The sequence below is a fragment of the Eutrigla gurnardus genome (genome assembly GCF_963514095.1).
Source record: "Eutrigla gurnardus genome assembly, chromosome: 18".
Lineage (NCBI taxonomy): Eukaryota > Metazoa > Chordata > Actinopteri > Perciformes > Triglidae > Eutrigla > Eutrigla gurnardus.
Genome location: NC_139929.1, coordinates 9,251,519 through 9,275,170, shown reverse-complemented (window position 1 = coordinate 9,275,170; position 23,652 = coordinate 9,251,519). Strand labels below are relative to the sequence as shown.

At 39.5% G+C, this 23,652-nt stretch overlaps 1 protein-coding gene across 1 annotated transcript in view; it reads left to right on the top strand.

The window, feature by feature from the left end:
• The first annotated feature begins 1,813 nt into the window (after positions 1-1,813).
• Positions 1,814-23,652, top strand: part of LOC311028666 (cadherin-12-like) — a 102,499-nt gene continuing 80,660 nt past the window's right edge. Inside the window, exon 1 of the mRNA XM_084033364.1 lies at positions 1,814-2,120. The gene's annotated coding sequence lies outside the window, so the exon portion shown is untranslated. The remainder of the gene's footprint in view (positions 2,121-23,652) is intronic.

The following is a 23,652-nucleotide window of genomic DNA, read 5'->3' as shown; positions in this document are numbered from 1 at the left end:
CAAGTTCAGAAGGTTCAATCATAACACTGGCATTCAAAATGTACAAAATATCATTAATAACTGACAGAAACATTGAGTGCAATAGTCCACATTACCTATTGTCACTCACACACACAAAGCAAGCCATGCTGCACTCAGGCTGTGACTGTCGTAGCCCTCAGTCCACATTTATGGAAACAATGATTAATTTATAATTTCAAAAAGTCCCAGCAAGATTTGATCTAACAAAATATTATGCTTCTGTTGAGGTTTAGCTCTTTTCAAAAGGGAACATTTTCACAGCAGTGAAAAACTGTTTACTCTGCATGCCTGTATTAATGGGGCAGTCTAGCAGCAATCTGACAGCACCATAAATTACATGTATACACTATATTTTCCCCATCTTTATAGTGTGATAACATCCTAAAATATGATGCGAGACAGTCAAAGCTTCAGAAAGAACAAATCGATAAAATTAGGACACTGAGATATACGCCAGGTTCTATTCGTTTTTTCAGTTACATTTTGAGCATTGTAAGCCTTTATTGTAAACTTATATCTTAGCTGAGATTATTTCTATAAGTGTAATCTGATATTCAATAATATTAAATATCAAGGCCTATATCTCTTTATTATACATGTTTCATAGGCGACACATTGCAATCAGAGATAATTAATGTTGCTGTGGAAATAAAGCTTTAACTGAAACGTTTTAATATTTCCCTTACCGCTGTGAACGCAGCGGAAAGATGGTTAAAAATGTATTAATGCAGCGCACCCATACACCATCTCCTCACTATAATTGCACTGCAGTTTAAGTTAAGAGCTGAAACTAAAATGGGTTTATTTGCCACATCAGTATAGATGTTGTGTGAATGGCATGCCTTGTGGCTTCCCTTTAAGGACGAAATTAAATAAAATTGGTACCCAAAAGCGAAAAATTTAAATTATGTTTGTCCAAGGAGACCCCCTCTCATCACCCATGTTTATATACCTGTAGGGTAGCCACGGGGTATCTACCCATGTAAATGAGGAGCCAATTTGCATAAACAATGGCCTACAAAAGCATTTTATTTTAAATTGTATTAGCATAAAGCAGTAATTGTCAGTTGCCTATGCAGCGTGAAGGTAAAACAGTCTGACAGCTGAGCCAGCAAAGGGAGAGGGGACATAATGTAAACATTTTTTTCAGTCAAACACCAAAAATGAACCCCCACCCCACCACAGCTTTCACCCTAATGCCCAGCACCATGAACCTTCTGCAGGACATTACTGGATAGACACGTTTTTCTTTCCTTCATCCTTTCCTAGAAAAGATTAAATAACTCACTTCTGACCGCAAAGAGCGAGAAATTCTCTTCAGTTGTGTCATTAAAACATCTGCAAGCACATGAGCTCTGGACAAAAGAAGCATCTCCAAGTGTCTCTCTGATTAGAATATCCCCGGTGACCACGGCACACACCCCTGGCTGTGTGTGTGTGTGTGTTTCTCTCATTGGGGGGTTTGGGGGTGGGGTGCTAGTTGGCTGTAATCCGCTTGATGATGAAGATCCCCCTGTGCTCAGGGGACCTTGATGAGAGAGGGGGGAGTGCACTCGTGCCTTGCGCCAATGCAATCACGACTGTCGTTCGCCACTGAGCCAGCAGCGCTCACAATCCCTCTCACATTCCCTCTCCCTCACACACTCTCTCTCTCTCGCTCGCTCGCTCTCCACACACACTTCCTCTCTCACTCTGATGCACGCGCGCACACAAGCTTCTTTCTCTTACTTCACCGCTCTCTCGCTCTCTCTCAGTCATCATCCTGTAGCCGCACTGACGCGCTCCACTTTGCTTCAGCTCCCACTGTATTCTCCGGCTATTGCGAAGTGGTTGTCTCTGTAAGTCGCGTGGCGCATGCACTCGCAAGCCTCCGTTCGGTTTCCAGCGCGGGCTCCGACTGCACACAAGAGAGCGGGATAATGAATGAAAGCCGCCAAGGAGGAAAGCAGGGTGAGAGAGGGAATTAGAAGAGGAGTAAAAGCAGCAAAGGAGAGCGTCTGCTCTTGCAAAAAGAAAAGGTGGGAGGACAGCTTGATTCAGTGATTAGTCTACTTGGATTAAAACCGGCTGCGTCTCGGCTCTAAAGTGTCCCACTAAAGGTAAGCGTGTCCTCTCTTCCTGCCTGGAGGCATTTTACACCTACCCTAGTTTTCCACTTCGTATAATTAAAATCAGCAACTCTACTGTTACTTGTGCAGCTGCTATAAAGCTTGTTGACATAACAGAGGGTCCTTTATTAATTAAAGTATGCTATTGATAACATTCCCTCTGCAAAGACAGTTGAGACACTACTTTCTAACAGCTGGTTAAGTCTGATTAAATGTGTGCAGTTAACAATGTTTCAACCGAAAGGAGTTGTGAGAAACAAGACTGAGGACTGCAGTTACTGAAGCATGTGCCGTTTGTCTCATGCACATGCTGTCCTGGCTTGTAGATATTGATATAAGAGATGAGAATTCATTAACTGTCATTTAAAAGAGATTGGTTCACACGGCAGGCGACACTTGACTCGGAATGCGCTGACCCCATTTATAGGTCTGAGTTATTTGACTCGATTTGCATTTGAAAGGCTATGTAGCTTTTGAACTCTGTGTCGGAGTGCGTTAAACATTGATTATCACACCACGGCAAGTGCTTGCGCCAAGTCAGTCTAAGCTGTGCGTAAATAAGCTACCAAACTACACAGCTCCTTCACCACATTTCATTTAAACGTGCTTGTGTTGAGAAAAATGTGAATTCGATGAATTAACGGTCTGTTCTGTATGATAATGACAGCCCAAGGACAAACGTGTGCATTTGGGTTTAAATTTAACACATAGTGTTGACACAGTGCAGGGCTATTAAAACTGCTTTCAGTTGAGAGCAAGAGCACACGGGGTCTGATGGCTCCATCACAGGCTTGGGATTATTCCTTTTGTTTGCACACATTGTATTTCGGCAATAATATTAGTGGGTAAGACCATTCTAGTGGTGTGGAAAGAGATTAGAGAGAACAATCTGAGGGGATATCAAAGAGGCTTCACAGAATCTGATTTGCTGAGAAACATGGGATCACAGATGCAACCTTGCCCCCATTCCGCAGTAGCAGATGCTCATTCGGATGAGGCTGAAAGGAAATATAAGGACAAAAAAATATAGAAATGTACCCAGGAGCGATGCTGAGCTCCATCTGCTGTGGACTTAAACATTTGAATGTTACATCAGCAGTCCCACTGGAAGTTGTTAAAACATCAACTTTGCACCTCTTCATCCACGGCACTGTCTCAAATAATGTGTTACATCAAATACATCTCGAGTCTCAGCAACTTGCAGCCGCATGGAAAGAGACTGCAACAACCCAATGTCGTCAATCTAAAGACATTTGAGCCGATGTACATCGCAGAAATAATGGAGGTTACTCACCATTCTGCTTGCAACATTATTTCAGTCTGACTGAACAGATACCTTATGAATACCAGCACAGGTTTTCAAAATCAATCCTATCTTCACTTACAGATTAGATAAAAAAATAAATAAACAACAGCTCTTGCATTTCACTACTTTAAGCGCATCTAATATAGCTCACTTCAGTGTCAGAGGCACAGAGTAGTCTTATCAGCATTCAGCTGAAAACACCTGCTTTGAAATAATCAAATTACGCTCCAAGGAGTCCACTACCAGAGAAAAAGAGGCGCTGGACCCTTTGAGTACACAGAGGCTACTGTGCAGAAAATGAGCATTCAGGGTATGCAGCCACCAACCACTCAGGTATTATGACTGCATTACAGGGGATAAATGAAGAGAGACGCAATATACTTGTGGTATATTAAGTGATGGTAGTGACACGACCAGGCATAGATATTCAGTGACAAAGTGGTTAGGAAGAAAACGTTTTCCGTAAGAGGTTGAATTTTTACAGTGGAAATAATGTCAGGTTTCTATAATATGCTTGCTTGCAAATGTTGCAAGCTATCAGTTAGTAGAGTTGTTCCAATAAAAAAAAATGTCTTCCTGATCCCGATTACGAAACCTGAACTTGCCGACTATCAATCCTATTGTAATGCGTTTTGCAATTTTACTGGGATTTTCCAGTGTAAAATATTTCCAAATTAATGCCAATTTGTTCGCTCTGGCTACACTCCGCTAGCACCTGCTAGAGAGAGGCGAAAGATTGCTGTGTCCGAAATTGATGATGGAAGTAGCTAACCAGTGAGCTATCTTGCTTTGTTCCTGTCTCCGTTAGAAGTTGCACATGTACAGTACAGATCAGATAGCGAGTGATTCTGTGTGTTCTGGTGTTGCATAAATGAGCCGATAAAGACATGGTAAAGACATACGTGATTGTGCATGGAAGCGCATCTTTCGCATCCATCATTTGAGGCTGTTTCGGTGGTATTTCCGATACTGATATTGGCATAGTGCTAGTGTCAGTGCTGCCCTTCAGTGTGAAAATGTTGATGCAAGGACAGCCATCCTCAACAACAGTGTTCTCATCACGCACATTTAATTAAGTCTAGATTCTTGCTGGCTAATAAAATAATTTGAGCGTGTGCGTTTTTTAAAGACTACTTCAACAATATCACTCTGCAATCAAGTTTGATTCGTTTAGGAGATTTACGATGCATTTAACTGGAGACACCTGGAGCTAAAAGAACATATTGCCACTTTGGAACAGATAATAATGGTCGATATTGTTTTTTCGTTTTCTTACAAGTTCAGTGCTTACTTCAGCGAGTCATAAATGAAGCTACGATATGATGCCAAAGCATACAGCATCACCCAAATGCCATGTTGGAACAGAAGAAACTGGAGATAGCTTAAGCAAAATGTGTTGTTTATCAATTACCTTTTGTGGCCTGACAGATACATCTGCCAGAACAGATCTAGAACACTTGTCAGGGTGGATGTAAAGTCTCCTTATGCTCGTCTCCACTCCGACTCCGTCCATGTACATTTAAGCAAAAGACGGAGTGCTTTGTGATAAATTTAAGCACACTAAACTGTCATCATATCTTTGCATCTGCTGTGCTGTTTGATTATTTATGGATTGTCTGCAGCCTTCAGCGTAAGCAGAACTACAGTGATCAGTCATCCGGATATGCTACCTATCACAGCATTTCGAAGTAAGTGTCCATCAAGAGCCTTGGGCTTAAACTGGATCAATACTTGAGATTATTTGGAGTCTCTAGAATCTTTACCTTGGGCTCTTCAAACTGCAGCCCCCACTCAGTGGAACCATTTTAACATCATTCTGCTTTAAATCAGCTGTTTCCAAGTGTGGGTATGTGAATCTGTGTGTGTGTGTTCACTGTCTGTGTGCATTTCTGTGGCACCATAAGATGTAATAAGCTAAACGTCAGAAACTGGATTGCACAATTTAAAGTATCTGAATGCTAAAGTGGATTTGGTTGTTCTGTCTGCAGTCTGGAGGCCAATCTCTATTGTACGTATGAATGTGCTGTGTGTCAGGCGGCAATTTTTCCCACAGCGAGCAACACTCTTGCCAAGACCCCTGCAGACCTCTGAGACAGGGCTCTCCACGGCTCTCAGAAAATCATCAGCAAGAGTCCTAAACATCTCAAATTAAAGTCGTACGGTGATGGATGACACTCAATCTCCAGGAGATATTGTGCACGCTTCTCCTCTGAATGATGGGCACACTCCTCTTCGCTCCACTTCGCAATTATTTATATAGATTTGTCTCTGTTCGTTTGTCAGCTTTTTTTGGACATGCAGTTTCTTCCTCTCTGTGGTAGAAATACTCTGTGGAGGTAAAACCCTCACAGTTTCCGCAGTCTACTGATGCCGAGGCTTTTTCTGGAAAGCAAACAAATACACCTTTCCCTGTGGCATAGGCATGTTGTTGAAGTAGTGGTGAAAATAGAGGAAGGAACGGTGCAGTTACCTGTGGATATCATTTTATAATCAAGGACATCTGTTTTGCCCTATGATCATACGACACGGTGAGCTCAGTATGGAGTGCTACAGAATGTGAGATAAAAGTTGAGGCGACTGTGAAGAGTTTCACCATTGATTATTACTCATATCTGACCACTGCTGCGTCTTATCTTGCAGTGGCCATAGTTGGAGGTCAAAGAAAAACAACAGCTTCTCTAAGCTTTCCAACAATTTCACTTGAATGCATTATCTTACACAAACCTTATCCTTTGAAGACATTTTGAGGAAAGTCAGGAGTGAGGTAAGTCCATGGTCTCTCCTTTTGTTAAGAATACTTTATTTATGAACTTTCTTCCATACATGTTTTCAAAAGAGCAATGTCTTAAAATAGCCCATAGAGAAGCTGGGCCTTTGTGCCTTTGAATATATTTGTGCCATCGCTTTGAGAAATTCCATCACAGATTCAAAGCCAACAGTGGGCAGGAGCAGTTGTGGTCGTTAAACATTTTTTAAATCACTGGAGGCCCTGCACAGGCACAAGTACAAGTACAAGTGAATATTGGAGGGTTTTTCTTTGCCAATGTCTTTATTCTACTATTCATAAAGTTCTTTGTTGTGTCTTCATATTTGGCGGGCGTTGAATAGCAGGTTTTCATTGCTTGCCAAAACCGGAAAGACGGGCAATTAGTGGGTTATATGTAACCCCCCGTCCCTTTGCATTTGCAATGAAATACTTTTTTTCTATCTAACACATTTAATCATCAGGATCCATCCAAAAAATAAACAATCATCTCTGGCCGAACTCGAGAACCTTAAACACAACCTCATCGGCCCCCAATGGCAACTTGGGAAAGATTTCCTGTCACACAGGTGAATGGCTATTAGTTTACTGACCCTAGAGGTAGAAGGAGATTGTAATGATTTCTAGAGATGGTGCTAGGGGGGCTTTCATTATAGGGACTGAGCAGCACTGTAGCATTGCTGCAGTAAAGTGCAAGGTAGAAATAGATATGGAATATACCATTCTGCTGAATTGATTAAATCTTGGCCATGTCTCTCAAGCTATCAGCATACTTTGTGTGTATATATATATATAATGCCTTGAGGGCATCAATACAATTCATACATGTTAATTTTCACTTAACTTTCAGTTAAGATAGGGAAAAGTGCTGGTTGTCCTTTCTTGTCCATTTTTATTTTGTTATGATAAGACGACCACTAATAGTGGGATTATTTATGGATGACGGCATTTGGGCAAATTACTTTAATTTGATCAGTTGAGTCTCTAAAAAACATTAGTAGTTTTGACCAAACAGACCAAAGGTGGGATACATTTATTTTTTTATTTTTTGCTAAATAAATGACTTTTACAGTTTTTAGTTTAGCACTGCATTTAGGTAAACAGGTAAAACAAAAAGCCGGACCTTTATTTCCATAAAACCTGATAATGATGTTTTCAGTAGTTATCATGTAACATTAAATTACTACTCAAAATAAACTGTCTGTGGTTGGGGTGATAGCCTTTGACTGACCTTGAATATATGTTTATTGTTAAGAGTCACAGGCCATTATTTTATAATAACGGTTAACTATTTTTAATTTTGTAGTTAATTTAACATGTGATAGTGCTGCCAACATTATATGTTACATGCAAACAAAATTAATTAGGTTTATAATTATGTTTATTACATATAAGTATGTTCTCATAAAATATAATAATAATAATAATGATAATAACAAAACAAAATACTGTGAAGATGTGATATTTTCTGAGATGTTTTTTTACTGCTAAAATCTCATAACATGACCACCTTAATAATTTAATAACAACCCTGTAATTTAAAGCATCTGTTGTGATACTAAATAGTTGCAATGCGCACGTAAGAAATGTCAAGCTAATATATAAAGCAACAGCATGCCCTTCCCCTTTTTCAGGAAGCCTCTGCAATTAATTCCATCCTATACTGTATGCCACATCACATTTTCACTTTTATTCATCCACGTCAAATCTCATCTTCATTTCATTAAAAGAAAATGTGCTCCTTAAATCACCTCATTTGGCAGTGCAGCAGACACCACCTTCCTGGGAAGTACCTCTCACCGAGTATAACATTTCACATTTGGCTTAACACACTTGAGCAAGTTGCCCTGCCCAGCAGATAGACTACTTTAAATGCATCCAGTCCAGTATAAATGCGTACTGTCTATTATTTATTATCTATTTTCCATCTGTTCCGTAAGCCTATCACAGGGTCTCACACCAAATGTGTGTATCACTCCAGTCTTGAATAATGTGGTGCATAATGTAGAAGGTAACCTATTCTATGAATCCATTTTAAAAGAAAGGAAATATCCACAAAACTACAGTTCTGACTAGAAGCTGACAGAACAAAAAAAATGATACACACTCGGAAACTGCTCCATATGATGAACAATATTTGAGGTGTAATTCCAAGACCGTGGGCACAGGACAGCCTGCTGAATTAAAATATTTACCCAAGGAAGTCGCTCCTTCTGGTATCTCTTCCTCTCATCGTTATCATGGCAGAGAGGAACATTACAACATAACTTACCGGAGTAGAATAGAACCTGAGCGAGCACAGCAGCAGGCAGCAGTTTGATATGGGAGGATGGCAGCCAACTGCAAAAGTCTGTTGCGCTTATCCATGAAATATTAGCCTTATATCATTATTATGACATTCTGAGTATCCTGCCAGTCATGTTACTCACTGCTGATATTGTGGAGGAACCCTATCATGACCACTACTACATTCAAGTATGTTAAATATGCTGTGGAACGTTATTGTCTTTGCTCTTTTTAAGTATTCAGTCAAACATACTGAACTATGAAAAAACGTACATGCAGGCTGAAATTGAACTATGGTGTTCAGTTGCAGAGCTGGGAGTAAGGGAAAGTCTGCTAGCCGCTAGGCTAATTTACATAGTTTAAATGCCCTAGCCGATGGTAGTATTGTAGCAATGTTGCTGGACTGAGTAGTTTATTAAATTTGCTGTTTTATGTTCCAAATTGTGAATGTTACTTCTGTTTGTCTTTCTAATGCGATGCTGTTGGTAATGTGTCTGTTCATCAGTTTATGTTGATAATTGTCATGTTTTTGTTCGTTATGTTGGACAAGTTTTGTCATGACATAATTTCTGAAACACACTCAGAACTTTCTATCCAAGTTTTTTTCAACACTAGTGTTTTAAGAACTCGTATGCGCCGATACTGTTGTCTGATGTACTGATGTCTGCGAAAAGTTAATATCGGTGGGTGATAATAGATAGCCACAGTTAGCTAGACCAACAGGTTTTATATGATAGGAGAGATGGTTTCATCATTTTCATTAGTGAAAATGAATCCACCTGGTGACAGGCTTTAGCCAAATTTGGTGAATTTGAAATAAAATGACAGGTGTTGGAGCAATAGAGCCAGGGCCGCGTGGAAGTGTAATGCAACTCAACATGAAACTGCCAAGGAGAAGCAGACCTGTCAAACTAATCAAAAACTTCCATTACGGCAAAACAATCTGAAATGTGACTCTGAACTGTGGTCTTAGATGACAGCATGAGGACAAAGAAACACTTCCCTCTGTATCCATTCATGCTTATCTTCCAACAAATGGCTGAGTGGAAAATGTCATTGAGGAGATAAGGGAGACATTGTCATTTGTTTCTTAGTTTACCATTCAGAAGAGTGTCGATTTAACATAAAATCACCCCCCCCTTTGCACTTAAATCATCGTGACTCATAAGGACATCTTTTTGTGTACAGTTTTTTTTTTTTTTTTTTACTTAACAGCTTACCATTCCAAAGGGGGTTGGCCCTTATATAAACCATGAACCTGGGGAGTGATAAAGCATTGCACTTCCACCATTAAATAGAATAAGAAATCATCCTGACAGACCCTAGATCTTGGCCCGGTTGAGTCTTCTTATGAGCGAGACTTCCTCAAGGTCAGCATGGTCGTACTTTCCCCACTCTGTGCAGTGTTTGTGATGAATAGGACACAGTGTAAGGTGGGAGAGGAAGTGAGGGCCGAATAAGGAGGTGGAGGGTGGGGTGAGGATTCAGGGGAGGGCGGGTTAATGTATTGTGTTTACCTGCAAATAGAGGCCGCTAGAGAGGTGCACGTTTCTCAGTTGTGACTAAGATTAAAGAGACAACAAGAGCCGGGTGCCTTTTCAATTGTTAATGTCACAGGTTTTAGAAGAAGACATAAATCAGTGATTAATCCACAGCGAAAAAAATCAAGCAAGGCCAAACACGTTTGTCAATATTATTTAAGCTGACGTCAGCGCAGTTCGAGGCTTCACGCATTTAAGAATAAACTTTCAAAACAGAAGTTATGCTAGAGTTTTAAGATGGCAAAAGAGTCACATTGTGGGGACCTACTGGAAATGTGCAGACTGGAAATCAAGGCTCTGGACTAACATTTTTCACAGGGTCATGTAAAGCATAAAAAAAGGTTTACTTCATTAGCATAATCTGTAGTGGCTATTTGCATTAAAAAAAAATCACAGTTCAAATGATTAGGAAATAAATTATTGTATTTGCTTTGATAAAACTAATTAAAAAATATATAATCAAAATGGCAAAATTTAATCATTAGTTACTTTAATCACGTATTAAGAGCTGCTTAGAGCTCATGTTAGGATGATTAACAAATCATAATTCCCTCTCTCATATCTATTGATTATTTATTTGCAGTGAATACATGTCAAATCAAATAACTGTTTATTCCCGATTCTCAAAGAAAAACACCATGATACTGTGAAGCAATATGCTATCTCCTGATTGCATATGGCTACTGACTATTGGCCGATCACTGATCAATCAGGTCACCCTTAATCATAGGACAGTGTAAAATGCAATATAGTGTGTGTCCACATGGTAGCTAGAGTTACACCATGATTCTGTTTATCTTTCTTTCTACCTATCTTTTTATGGTCTTTTTTCTCACCTCAAAGTGAGCTGAGCACCAAGAGTTGACAATCCACATACAGTATGGCTGAAACGTAACACATTACCAGGGGGCAGCCTTACACTGGAGGGCATAAATGTGTTTTTAGAATTCTTCAAAGAAATCTGAAGGAGAGAATGGTATTTGAAAAGGAGAGGATTGGAATCAAGAGACTTTGAATTTTGACAATCACATGCTTTGATCAGTGAAACTGACGAATGAAAATGTAGAGTCAGTATCAAACAGTGGGTGCAGTCGAATAGTCAAAAAATAAGGTCCTAACTCCTATTCCTATCTCCTATTCCTTGACCTCAGGTGAAAACATCACGGGGTTAAGGAAAGGCGATAGGAGAACTCAAAAGGATTTAGGAAAAGTCGGCCGCGGTGCTCAGAGAATCCGACCAGACTTTCACTAAGCTACGTCATTAAAACGCGGCCGCTGATGATTGACAGCTGATGATCGGCACCGGTGATTGACGTGCGTCTGCGCTGGAGAAACTACAATACTGACTACAAAAAGCGCATCGTCCACTTCTCCACATGTTGGTTTTATAAACAGCTGGTTCACTGACCGGCTTCAGGTCCAGCAGCTCCTCCTTCCTGTTTGACCGGTTACTTTATTTACGTTTCATTTGTGGTTTTAGTTTCATTTTTGTCAAGTTTGTAACATGATTGAAATAAATAAAAAAATACCATTCAATTATTATCACTGTCCACACATTTATCATCACTATTCCAATTACTATATGTCTGCATGAAAGGAATTGTTAAATATGTAAATAGGCATATTGTCTGTTTTCAAGAACGGCCGAGGTGTGTTTAAATGTTGCTCTCGCAAAGAATTGTGGGTCGGCGTAATCTCCTTTCCTTTCGCATAGGAAGGTCCACTGCATCCTATGCTAAAGGAGCTCTGAAAGGAAGCATTGGAGCTCCTTTCCTTTGCATTTAGAGAATGCGAACGGCTCTTATCATGGCGGCCACTTGTTTACTTCCGGGTCACTTCTTCAGTTAGGAACCTTCCTAAGCAAAAAAGACTATTCAACTGCACCCACTCTCTCTTGCCCTGTACAAAAAGCAAACTAGTAGGTGTAGCTAGTTCCGGGTCCCAAATATGGAACTGAACAGGGTGGACAGCACACAAGGTGCTACAAATCTGTTTGAGGAACACATTTCTGTTGTCAACCAAGATACCTTATTGGATGTTAGATGTGAAACTTGTGGTTTAGGTGTAAATCTGGATGGCTGGGAGGTGTGGACGCTCATGTGCGTGCATACTGGGGGCATCAGCATGCTTCTGTTAGCCCATGCAAATGGTCGTGCTTTCACAGGTTGCGTGTCCTGTGGCTAAAATCATCGAGTGTAGGCCTTAAGTATTTATGAAGTGCCGGATTCACCAAACAATTTTTAAAATGCATTCAAGGTTTGACACTGTTAACCACTTCAATGTGCTCCCACAGAAGCAGCCTTTGTTTTATTTAACACAGTATCATACGCTCTTTGTGCTTGGACTTAAGTCATGAAAAGTCATATAAAAGAGATACATTTTTAGTAAGACTTCCTGGAAAAGTGAAAAATAATAACCTTTGAAAAGTTTGTACATGATGGATAGGTGCTGACGCGTCCGTTTTTGACTTCATTATTAGTGTATGTGTGCTGTTTAGTTTGGCACAAAATACATCAGTTTGCTGCTTTCACAACCTGTTTGTTTGGACTGAACTCAGCTCTGGTAGGTTAGTCTGGTTTGTATGGGCTGGTGCCAATCAAACCGGGGTGCACACCAAACAACTGAACCAAGACCGCCTGAAAAGGAGGGTATCTGTTCGCTTCCAAGTGGGCTCTTATTTGTAATGTGAAAACAAACAAACCAGCCAGAGGATTTTATGATAGGAGATATGTGGTTTTAGCCTGATTTTAAAAGCTAAACTATTAATAAATCCATCTGCTGTTCTTCTGCACCCAGTCATATGGGAGCATGCAACAGGACTTTTGTAGGGTCATCCATCTCAGCATGTGGTTGATTTGCTGTATAATAATACTAATAATGTATATCATTAATTATTAATCAATGAACATCAGTATACAAACCAGAATTATTGAAGGGCCGAAATTTACCAGAATTGAATTTCCGAACGTGGGTCCTGATGTGGCAGATGAAAAACTCCATAAAAAGGTCCAATCAACGAGTAACCTGCCAGCCTGTAACAGTGAACAGTAGGTGGACCAGATCTAAAATGCAACAATGTATAATTGATCCCATTAGTCTGGATCGAATGAACCCCACTCCAGGTGTGAATGCACCCTTAAGACTTCACCAATGTCCACGCATTATCAGCGCCCACGTGTCAATTCACATGTGAAGGCTGGGAATGTTCATCACTGTACATATTATTTTAACTTTTCTCAGTTTTAAATTATATAAAAGTGGTCACAGGAAGTGGCCAAACCTTCAAAGATTCAGTTTTACAGTCCATATGAGCAGATCTGCGAGTCAGAGGGAGCTAAATTCAAGACTAAACCCCAAAGGCATGGGGCTCTGTATTTGGCAGCTGACCTAGCCTGCTGAGTTTTACTGATGAGCAATGGTCCTTTGACTTCATTGTGTAGGGCATAAACAACCATGTGCCCAGTCATCCTTGTGAGAGCAAGGCCTCCGCCAGCCCCATATCTGATTGTCTACACAATCCGCTAGACTGACATATCATATTTCTTAGATGGAGCCATAAATCACTCAAGTTATGTTTGGGAAACATCTTCACTTGAAATTGGATAAGTTTTAGATTCAATAACTTTCAGTGGCGTGAGCTGTGTGACGTTATTAAAAATGTATTTAAGGGGCCATTCCATACCATTCCATACCTGGGAGGTTTGAGATGGACGCAACATCAGCAGCTCCCTATTTCTGAGTTAGCACTGAAAAAATTTAGGTTGCAAATGTAAAAGTGTGATTTTCAATCAAATAATAACAAATGATATGGTTGGTGAAACAAACCTGTGCTTTGCTATTCCCACAGATTAGTATTACTCACTTGCTGTTGTGATTATAAAACCCCATTTGTTGACGTGACATTACATTTAAAGGTTTTAGAAGAAACTTTAGATACCTTTTTTTTATCACTCCATAAATCAGAAAATCCTGACAGCCACAAAAAAATATCCACTTTGGCCATGTTTTTAGAAATAAAATGTTATATAAATCAGGCTATGAATGATAAATGACCAAACCCCTCTGTCAAAGTCCCTTTAGAATAATGATAGGCGTGAAACTGGAAATATCGGTGTATGCAAGTGCTACTGAAGTGGAGATTTCTGGCTCAGAGTCAGAGAAAAAGCAAGACTACAGAGGTATAAAGTGAAACAGAATTAACTAACAGATATCACAATGAAATGTCACCAGTTGATAACTTACATTGGAACATTTTCTTCCCTGAACTGTTGTTTGAATTTGCAAGTGATGCTAATGGATTCAGATTCAAATAGATAAAGTGTCACATAAAAAAAACAAATGTGGTGTTTTCTTTCCATTTATCTGACAGAGGACATGTTATGGAAGAAAAAAGCCCATCATCTAAAATTGACCAGTACGTAACAAATGATGTGTGTTGCCTGGGGTGTCTGCCTCCTCCAGAATTCAACTGCATATACTGTGTAATTAACCTGTAAAGTATTGGATTGAAAGTGAACATAAATAAGACCTGGCAAATGGAGTTGTGCCACTTTATTCTTCTTGGACTGATTCCCAATTAGTTTTTTCACAAAACAGTGCAGAGACTAAAAGACAGGCTGGCTGCCCAGCGAGCGCTCTCTTCTGATCACCAGTGTCTAATTTCAATTGTTCCCAATGATCAGAGAAAAAGCTATGCACCCAGCATCTTTTTTAAGAGAGCTCCGAGCCTTTCTAAATCTCTGAACTTTTTCGGAAGGCGCTGCCGTCACTGTAGATGAAGCGCTCACCAAAGAAACTATATGGGAACTCAGTCATTAAGTATTTTCTATCCAATTGATTGGTGCAGAAAAGCAAAGTCAATTAGTAAATCATATTTAAGAACTAGACCAAAACCTGTGTGCAGTTGTGCACCCTGATAATTTCATAGCTCACTTATGTTATTCTCAACCTGACTCTTTTCCCCAATGGTGTCAGGCGGCTGTTCAAAGCACAATGCTTAAGTTCTCAAGGTGATTTATTTTAGTTTAATTATAGATTAGCCCCTAGGCTGCAAAGCTTCGGTAAAACAAGATTTTCATATTAAAGACAGCAGATGCCGGTGGGACTCTCCTGACCCCTACTTCTTCTTTATTATGCAGAACTTTTCTGATGGCCAATGCATTCTGCATTAGGGCACATATTCTCTTAATCCATAATGCATTCACTGTATATACAAAATAAATAATATAATTATATACTACACAAAAATAATTGTGATATTGTGAAACATTTAGATATCAAGCTAGTAATTTCAGGCGAGTGACCTTTAGATACAAATGAATGATGCAATGTTGGGTTTACAAAGCAAAGAAGAAAAAGCAGTGCAATCAAACAAGCTGTGGTGTGTTTATGCGTATATGTATGCAACTATTTATCTTTATATAATATAAAAACTGCTCTTGCAACAAGTAATTTACATTCACTTTATTGATTATGTTACCTTTACTCCTACAGAAAACCATATACCTTTCACCTCCGACAAGTAGAATTAAAACACACAGCAGATGTTTTGGATAACTGATTATTTCTCTGCATGGTAATACATGTGAAACCATGACATTTTTGTACATATAGATATTCAAATTGTGTGGAAATTATTAAATAATTAAAAAAGGCAACAAGTGTGACATGTGACTCAAGAAACACATGGATGATCTCGGATCCTATCACATGAGCATGAATTACGTAATTAACAGATGCTCTGGGGAAATCATGATTTGAGGTTTGAAGCTCACAGACAGATGATGTCTCACAGTAGTTGCTCATCAAACCTTAATCAATCCTCCCCCCTCTCACTTCAGAGAACCACCATATAGATTCATCTTTTCAGACTTATACTGGCACACTCTTACTGAGTCAGGAGACATGTAGACATTTTAACATGGTTGATAGGATTTGGGTTTGTTGAACTCAGACTGGTACACTTGATTTATTTCCCAGTATTTTATGGATGCAATTGCAATAATAAAAATCCAAAATACCTTGGCTAAATTGCACATATTGGGGAAATGTATGAATGTTCTATTCCACAGTGAAGCCACTGTTATGTGACTACAATACAAGATTAATTAAACATTACTAACATTTTATTACATAGTATTTATCTATTATATTATATAACTTGTGGAAACAGGGCTTGAAGTGAGAGAAATGCAATCAATATTAGCCTGCCGCGTAAGGTGAAAATGATTTCCCCCCCTTTTTCCATCACAGCATCAGATTACCTGTGCATATTTTGCAGCCTACAATAAGGAAAAACTTTGAAAAAAACAAACACTTCATACAATAGTTTTTTTTATAGTCACTTCAGTTAACAGAATTATGGATTAACAACTTCTATTTTCAGGGGAAAGATTTTCCTCTTTTTTTTAAGGAATTCACGTTAACCTGCTCCACTTTAAATACACGGCAATAGCTTTTCAAAAGTTTACTTGGAACTGAATAATGCAGAGGAGAAAAAAATGCAATATGTGAAGTTATTCATAAGCCTTTTATAGCCATTGTCGGCATTGGAATCCATCTTTTCAATATTTCAATACAGCTTCCAAAGAATGAAGTACAAATGGAGAGGGAGCAAGTGGGAAAGCTCTTACCAATGAGACTTTAAGGGCCAGTACCATTGCTACACAGACCAAAGATATTGCATAGTATCTAGAAAACACAATTTACCTTTCTAAAACTCAGCATCTACAGTATGAGAGAGATGTTTCATTCCCTTAAATAATAAAAGGCATTTCTCCAAATAGTTTTGCTTAATCAAATTCAGCAGTCAATATTTTTGATTGTTAAATACAGTTTCCATTGTCAGACATGTCAGCAATGATTTTTTAAAGAGTGGCTGTCACTTCTTCTTAGATTCACAATGCAATACGCAGACACACACACAACCTCAGGCAGGGACAATAGAGCTTTTAACACCATGGAAACAAAATGCTACAGGCTGACTACGGCTACACATTATTTTTTCTGCATCCGATGCGATGTGCGCATGCGCAGAAGACAAAGGCGTCACTACAACTATTTTGAATCTTGTAAGAAAGGAAAACTCAGTTGATTCTCTTTTTCCATAACTAATCCAGTATCTGGGATCTATGACCTACTGCAGTTTAATGATGAACTATATATTTTTACACCGACCCCTCTGTATGGGAGCTTTAGAGCAGCCCTCGCCTTGACATCCCTCTCTCTCCCTGCGGGGAGGACCAGAGCTCCGGGCGAGACTCTCAACCAGGGCAGATTTTCCAGAAGGCAAGGGGCCTGCAGCGATGTCAGCAACAGGGAGCCCATCGCGTCAACCATGCTTTGTGGGTGGGACTTTTTGGCTATCATATTTATAGCTTAAGTTGTTTTAAGATCTAGCCTCTTAAGTTAGCTCTGAACATGTAGGGAGAGAATTCCTGTATTTTTCATATTGCAGTATATATTGCAGGAAAGCTTACAAATGCATCTGCAGGCGAAAGAGTAGTCTTTACTTTTTCCACTTGGTGCATGAGACATATAGGTCCCATGTTCCCATCAATGTGAGTCATGAAACCCATGTGCACCACCCACATCTCCTTAACCCCAATTCTGTGTGCTATACAATCATGCGCCATTGACCCAATGAGACAGAGCCATTGCAGAAAAGACTCATTCTTAATCTAGGATATTGCTTTCTCATTATGCCCTCTCTCCCTCTGGCCACTTGTGTGATAACTGTTTGATTAAGGCAGTTATGTCACTTGGGAGTCCAAGAGAGCCCACCTTCTAATATTACCTGGCTGACTGATTATACCAGCACTGCTTGAGGCTAATAATGTTGAACTGTGATGCTTGATTAGGAATGCTGATGGGCCCTTTGTGACAACGCAGCCCTCAGAACTCAAAATATTAATCAATAAACAATGAGAATACATTTTGCAAAACAGCACAAAGTGGATCTCCTTGCCAATTCATGTTTAATGGTGACCACTCTGTCACGACTCTTTCCATTTGCTTTATTGTTTAATTGTGAGAGAGAATGGTGTAGGCATCAATGTATGCAAAAATAAAGCTGCAGAAATGAATCAATTAATTCTGAACTATTAATCACAAACTCTTGTTAATAATCTGTTTGAGGCATGTTTTTTTTTAAAGAAAAAGGCTGAGATTTATTATAATCCAGCTTTTTTCATGTGCATAGTTCTTTATTTATGTATGACAGAAAAGTGAATGAGTTATGGACACAAAGGCGATGACTTTTGAGGATGTCAATTACACTATTCAACTCTTTTTTTCCAACATTTTCTGGCATTTAACAACTAATCGATAGATTATTCAACTATGAAAACAATCACTTACAGCCCTAAAGCAAGACATAATATTGCAGCTGCCTTTCAAAATTGCAAGCTACACATTGCATGGTTGGCCTGCACTTACGACTTGAATGTGGCTCACGAGAAAAGGAGCAGTTCACTTCTGTGAACTAAAGAGACTATCATACCTTCAAGAATGCTTTGATTAAGAGCTCTTGCAATCCTACTTGTGTCACTTTAATTAAGTGCTGAAAAACACTGTGCTTAAAAGTAGCTTTCTGCGTTTCAGGTTAGACCACTCCACTTTTAATAGTGATGCTCAGTTGAGGGTCCATTAGAGCATCTGTGATTTGAGATGGGGGCTTGACAGCTTGAAAAGGTGAAACTCAGGAAGGGGGAGAGCCGGGGCAGTCAAAACTCTCAAAGGGATAGGTTAGCAGAAAATAAATAAAAAAGGAGACTGCAGATGCTTGTTATTTACTTAAATAAATCTGTTTTCATTTTCGGAAAACACATCTGACTTATGAGCCGTACACTCCGGTTTGCTGAATAGAAGAAAAATGCTTTGCTTTTAATTGAAAGCGTGTCACCCTCGCCTGTCCTAATGCTCTCAGTCAGCTTCGTGCCTCATATTGTTTTCAATAATCACAGCCAGACGACAGCAGGCGGTTGAAGTGGCAAATAAATGAGATCACAGCCGTTTCACAACAATAATCCCAGAGAACATCTACCTCAAAGTCACTGACTCTCAGTGGTATCATAGGTTAAAGTTGGCCTTTTTTTTATTTTGCGAGTGGTATCGCTCCAGCAGTACAGAGGGCATTGCTGCAAACTTCAATAGCTCCCAGTGTTAAAGGGGAGGAAGATGAGATTCCATGAGGCGTAGCATTTATAGCACATACTATGGTGACTGAGGACTGCCTTGGGCACAAACCCTGAACATGTTCTCTTCTGCCTGCATTCTTTTGAACTGCATTCATTAATTAGACAATTATTACACTAAATTGTCAGCATGTGCAATGTGTATAACTGTCTGAAATGATAGGATCAGACCGCTCATAAAGTTGATGGAAAAGCTATGAGGAAAGGTTTACTTCTTTGTTTGTCCTATTGAACACTCGTAGTCCTCATTCACTCTCAGACTCACGCAGACATGCACGCACATGCTCACAAATGCACATGCCGATGACCGTGACACACACACACACACACACACACACAAACATGCACACCCATTAACATAACCAATGTGATGATCACAGCTATACATCAGTGAGTTCCAACCTTAATGCTTTTTGAGTTTATCTTTGCCCTGATAATGAGGCTCAGCTTAATGTGACTCCATGTGCCTAATAACCCAGAACGCCATGAAACATATTTGCTTTTGGCTCTCTCTTCCTGGGTTTATTTTGCAGCACTATTGAGCAGAAAATGGACAAGATGTAGGACAAAAATGAAGGAGACGGTGAAAGCGAGGTTGAACTAGAGCAAGTTGAGGAGGAGTAGAGGTTGACTGGAGGCTACAGCATGGAAACCGTTGTATGGTTGATTCACTCCCCCACCCCCACTTGACAGGGACTGGAGACCAGGGAGTTCAACTGCATCATTTTAGGTTCACCGACTTGGCAAAATCTAGCGTTTAATGAAATTAGGTCCAGAGTGCTTCGTCGGGAGGTTTCATTTCAAGGACATAACTCCAATAAAGGAGAAATTAAGCTCAGTTCTTTCACTCATATTATATTCTTCTTCAAGCTTCCACTTCATATTTGTGCATTTATTTCTCCATTTCTATAGGGTGTCCTGTATGGTTGTCTGCATCCATATGAGACATAATGTACAGTCGTCAATAATAGTAAGTAGATGGACCAATCAATATAAATCAGATTTGTGCTAAAGTCAAAATATAGTGGCCTGAAGAGCACATTTACAACACATAGCTTTGTGTCTCAGAAAAAAAACAGTTAATTTATGACTCAGTATGTAGCTTTGTATGTTTTGTGTTCATGGTTTGACATGTTATCGGTACTAAAGCACGAATACAAAGAAAGGTTTTCTTTTAGAAAATATAATTGTTAAATTACATCTGTTTTATAATAAAATAAGCTGTACAGTGTTTAAAAGTAAGAGGAAATAATGTGCAAATGATTGACAAAGGAACTGCAAATGTTTATAACAGAACAAATATGTTCAATGCCTATGCCTTGGTGGAATCTTCCAGCTTGACAAATAACTAGACGGCACATCAGATAATGTGACAGACAAATAAGACAACAGAAGTGAAAACTTGAAAGATATAGCAGGACTGATTAATAAGAGCAGACAGCAAAAAAACAAAACAAAAAAAACAAAGAGTAATATAGCAGCTGCACAAATACGCACCCGGTGTTTCCCTATATTCATTCTGCTGTGGCGCTGCATTGAGAGAGATAGGAGAAGTAAAGATAACGTTGTCAGTACCGGTTACAAACGGGCAACCTGCTCACCTGCCGGTATGCCTGTTGGTATTTTTGTGTTTTTAGCCGAGCTTAACCAGAGAATATTCGTTCAAAGAGATCTGGGATGCCGCTTTGCCCACGTTGTTCTCAGAAGTGTGCTGGAAGTGATGAAAAGTAGACCTGGCATGTTTCATGTGGAGTGAACACTGGCGGATTTAAAAAATAGCCTTTTAAATGCTAAATTGCTTGACGGCAACTGGTCATAAGTAACTTAGGAGGCAATTTGGCCTTGCGTGCTCTGATGAATTAGGCATGTGGTTAGCCCAGCAGTCATAATTTTGTTTTAATGAAAACTCAACTCCTGGCATTTGTTCCTGGGGTTCTTCACCATTGCTTTGAAATCAGGAAATAATGGGAGAAATACTTTAAAAGGGACATGCTCTTTTTAAAGAGGTGCTGCACACTTATGACTAATTTGATTAATTTGGAGTTAATTAGTTTTTTTCCCCTGCAACATAGGGAGATAGATGGAATTGTAACAGTGTGGTGGAAAAACCTAACTATTGTTGATGATTTATTTTCTCATGGTGAAAGAGGGGCATTGAGTATAACTCCAATGATTTATTTGTTTTTTGTAACTAAGCAACCACTCAGCTGTCTGGCAATCATTAGACCATGTCTAGATGCCAGGCAACTCATTGAGTTCTCAGTATGCTGGAGATTACAGAAAAGTCTAGATATGATGACTGAACATATTGCACACCCAGCATCTACATTTCCAATTATATTACCTATGAACAGCGCCATTTGCTGCATGAATGTGACATTGTGCACTTTACAATTTGCCCTTGTAGTACATGAGGAATGTTGCAGATTAGATCTTTAGTCTACCAAGGTAATGGCATCACATTAACATCCATTTAGAAATTGTTTATTGTTCATATACAGACTACATTTCGGCTCTGTTGCTCATAGACGTACTGACATTAGAAGCGATCAGTCGGCATCTGTACTCCATTGAATATTGACACAAAAACACAGTTGTGGTTAATGGTGTATGATGCAAACGTTTGAATGTGCAATGCATTCATTCCAGAGTGTTCGCCTTCACATTCTTTAAATGCACAGTAACACTATTTTGCATTCCCTAATACAGTCATCTGCAAATACTTTTTCACAAGAGGGGGCAGACAGGTGCAAAATGCTCCTGACCTCAAGCGATGCATTTCTAATTGTTGTCTCTTGTGATGACACCGTTACATATGCATTTTTTCCTTTGACTCAGATGCCAAAAGACAAGGCAACTCAGTTGGAAGGTTAGAGGGGCATGAAAGAACGCTTGAAAATTGGTACAGCGGGACTTGTTGGCACTGGTGGAATAACAACATTCCCGTAACACACTGGTCTTCAGTTGATTGCATTTGATTCCTCACAGACACAAATCTGCTGTGCTGACATTCTGACACTTATAGCTGAGGGACATATCGATTTGCAGACTCAAGGGGCATTTGTTTAAATATCCGCAGTGCAACCTCCATGCATAATCTAAAATCTATCAAAAATAGAGGGTGCAAAAAATCTATTTTTCAATCACATAATTAGAGCATGACCAGCAAAGCGTCATCTGTCTGCTACTGCACCATTATGGCTCACCCCATCATCCCCTTCAGATGCAATGGGAACTTCATCATGGCTGCAGCGATATAAAAATGCCTATTAAACTTGCACATTATATTTTCATTAAACTGGCCTGTGAGGTTTATTTTTATTAACTGCTCATTAATGCAGGTTATTTTCCCCAGAGCCCACTATGCCATGGTAGAGGTGCTATGTACCCCCTCTGCCTTAAAGGAATTTTTCTTTTCATGTAAGGTACTACGGCCCGTTGTTCTTAGTTTAATGATTGTATTAATTAGCATCACACAGGGCAAGCAACAGGAGTGCTCACATAACCCGAATCTCAAGTTAAATACAATTATCTAAAAGCCCTTATTTGGAGGAGACTGATAGTAAATGTACTGACACGTTTGTATTATTGTGTATTGTATGGGAACATGAATGCATAATTGCGGACTATTATTGATGGCTTACAACAGTTTTGTCGTGTTCCAACAGTCTCACCACAGTCTGTGAAATAGTCAACAAATTGAAATCCAGTGATTCGTGTACATGGGAACAGATTTTATGCACTTTTCTTCATGTCACTGAGCACTAACCCCAAGATTATTCTGCCGTTCGTTACAACATTAAGCTATAAAACTACAAAATAAAAGTCAGGTTTATGCAACAAAATCAAGGAAAATGTCACAGTTGGGTTCCAAATAACTCGGAACAGTTACAAACAATGCTTAGGATCACGTGGTCTCAAACACCAGTCTGTTGTTGGACCCATCCACATCCCCACCTGCCCAACCCCATAGGTTGAACAGTACATGCAGCACATTCGTCTACTGGGTTATGATCACGAGTCCTTCATTGTGAATAGATAGGAAAGGTGTGCAGCAACAGAATCCTGATCATAGAATGAGATCTCAGACAGCTTGTACGCCTGTTTGATCTATGCTCATATTTAATGACGGTAATCCATCTTGGAAAAACATTTGCATTGGTTTATGAGGTCAGGGTCCCCTTTCCAAATGATGCAGGTTGTCCTGCTATAAAATATTGAACTTTTGATCCATCCAACACCCATCCATCGTTTAGTCATCTGTGGCACAGGCCAATTAAAAGACATGCTGAACCTACGTACACACCGATTAACGGTTCTGTATAATAAATCTCAATGTTAATGTGCAGCTCTCTGTGCCAGAATACAGCGGACTCCCTGCCGTTACTCTGCATCTTTGTCATTATTTGCTCTAACAGATGAAGCCTAACAA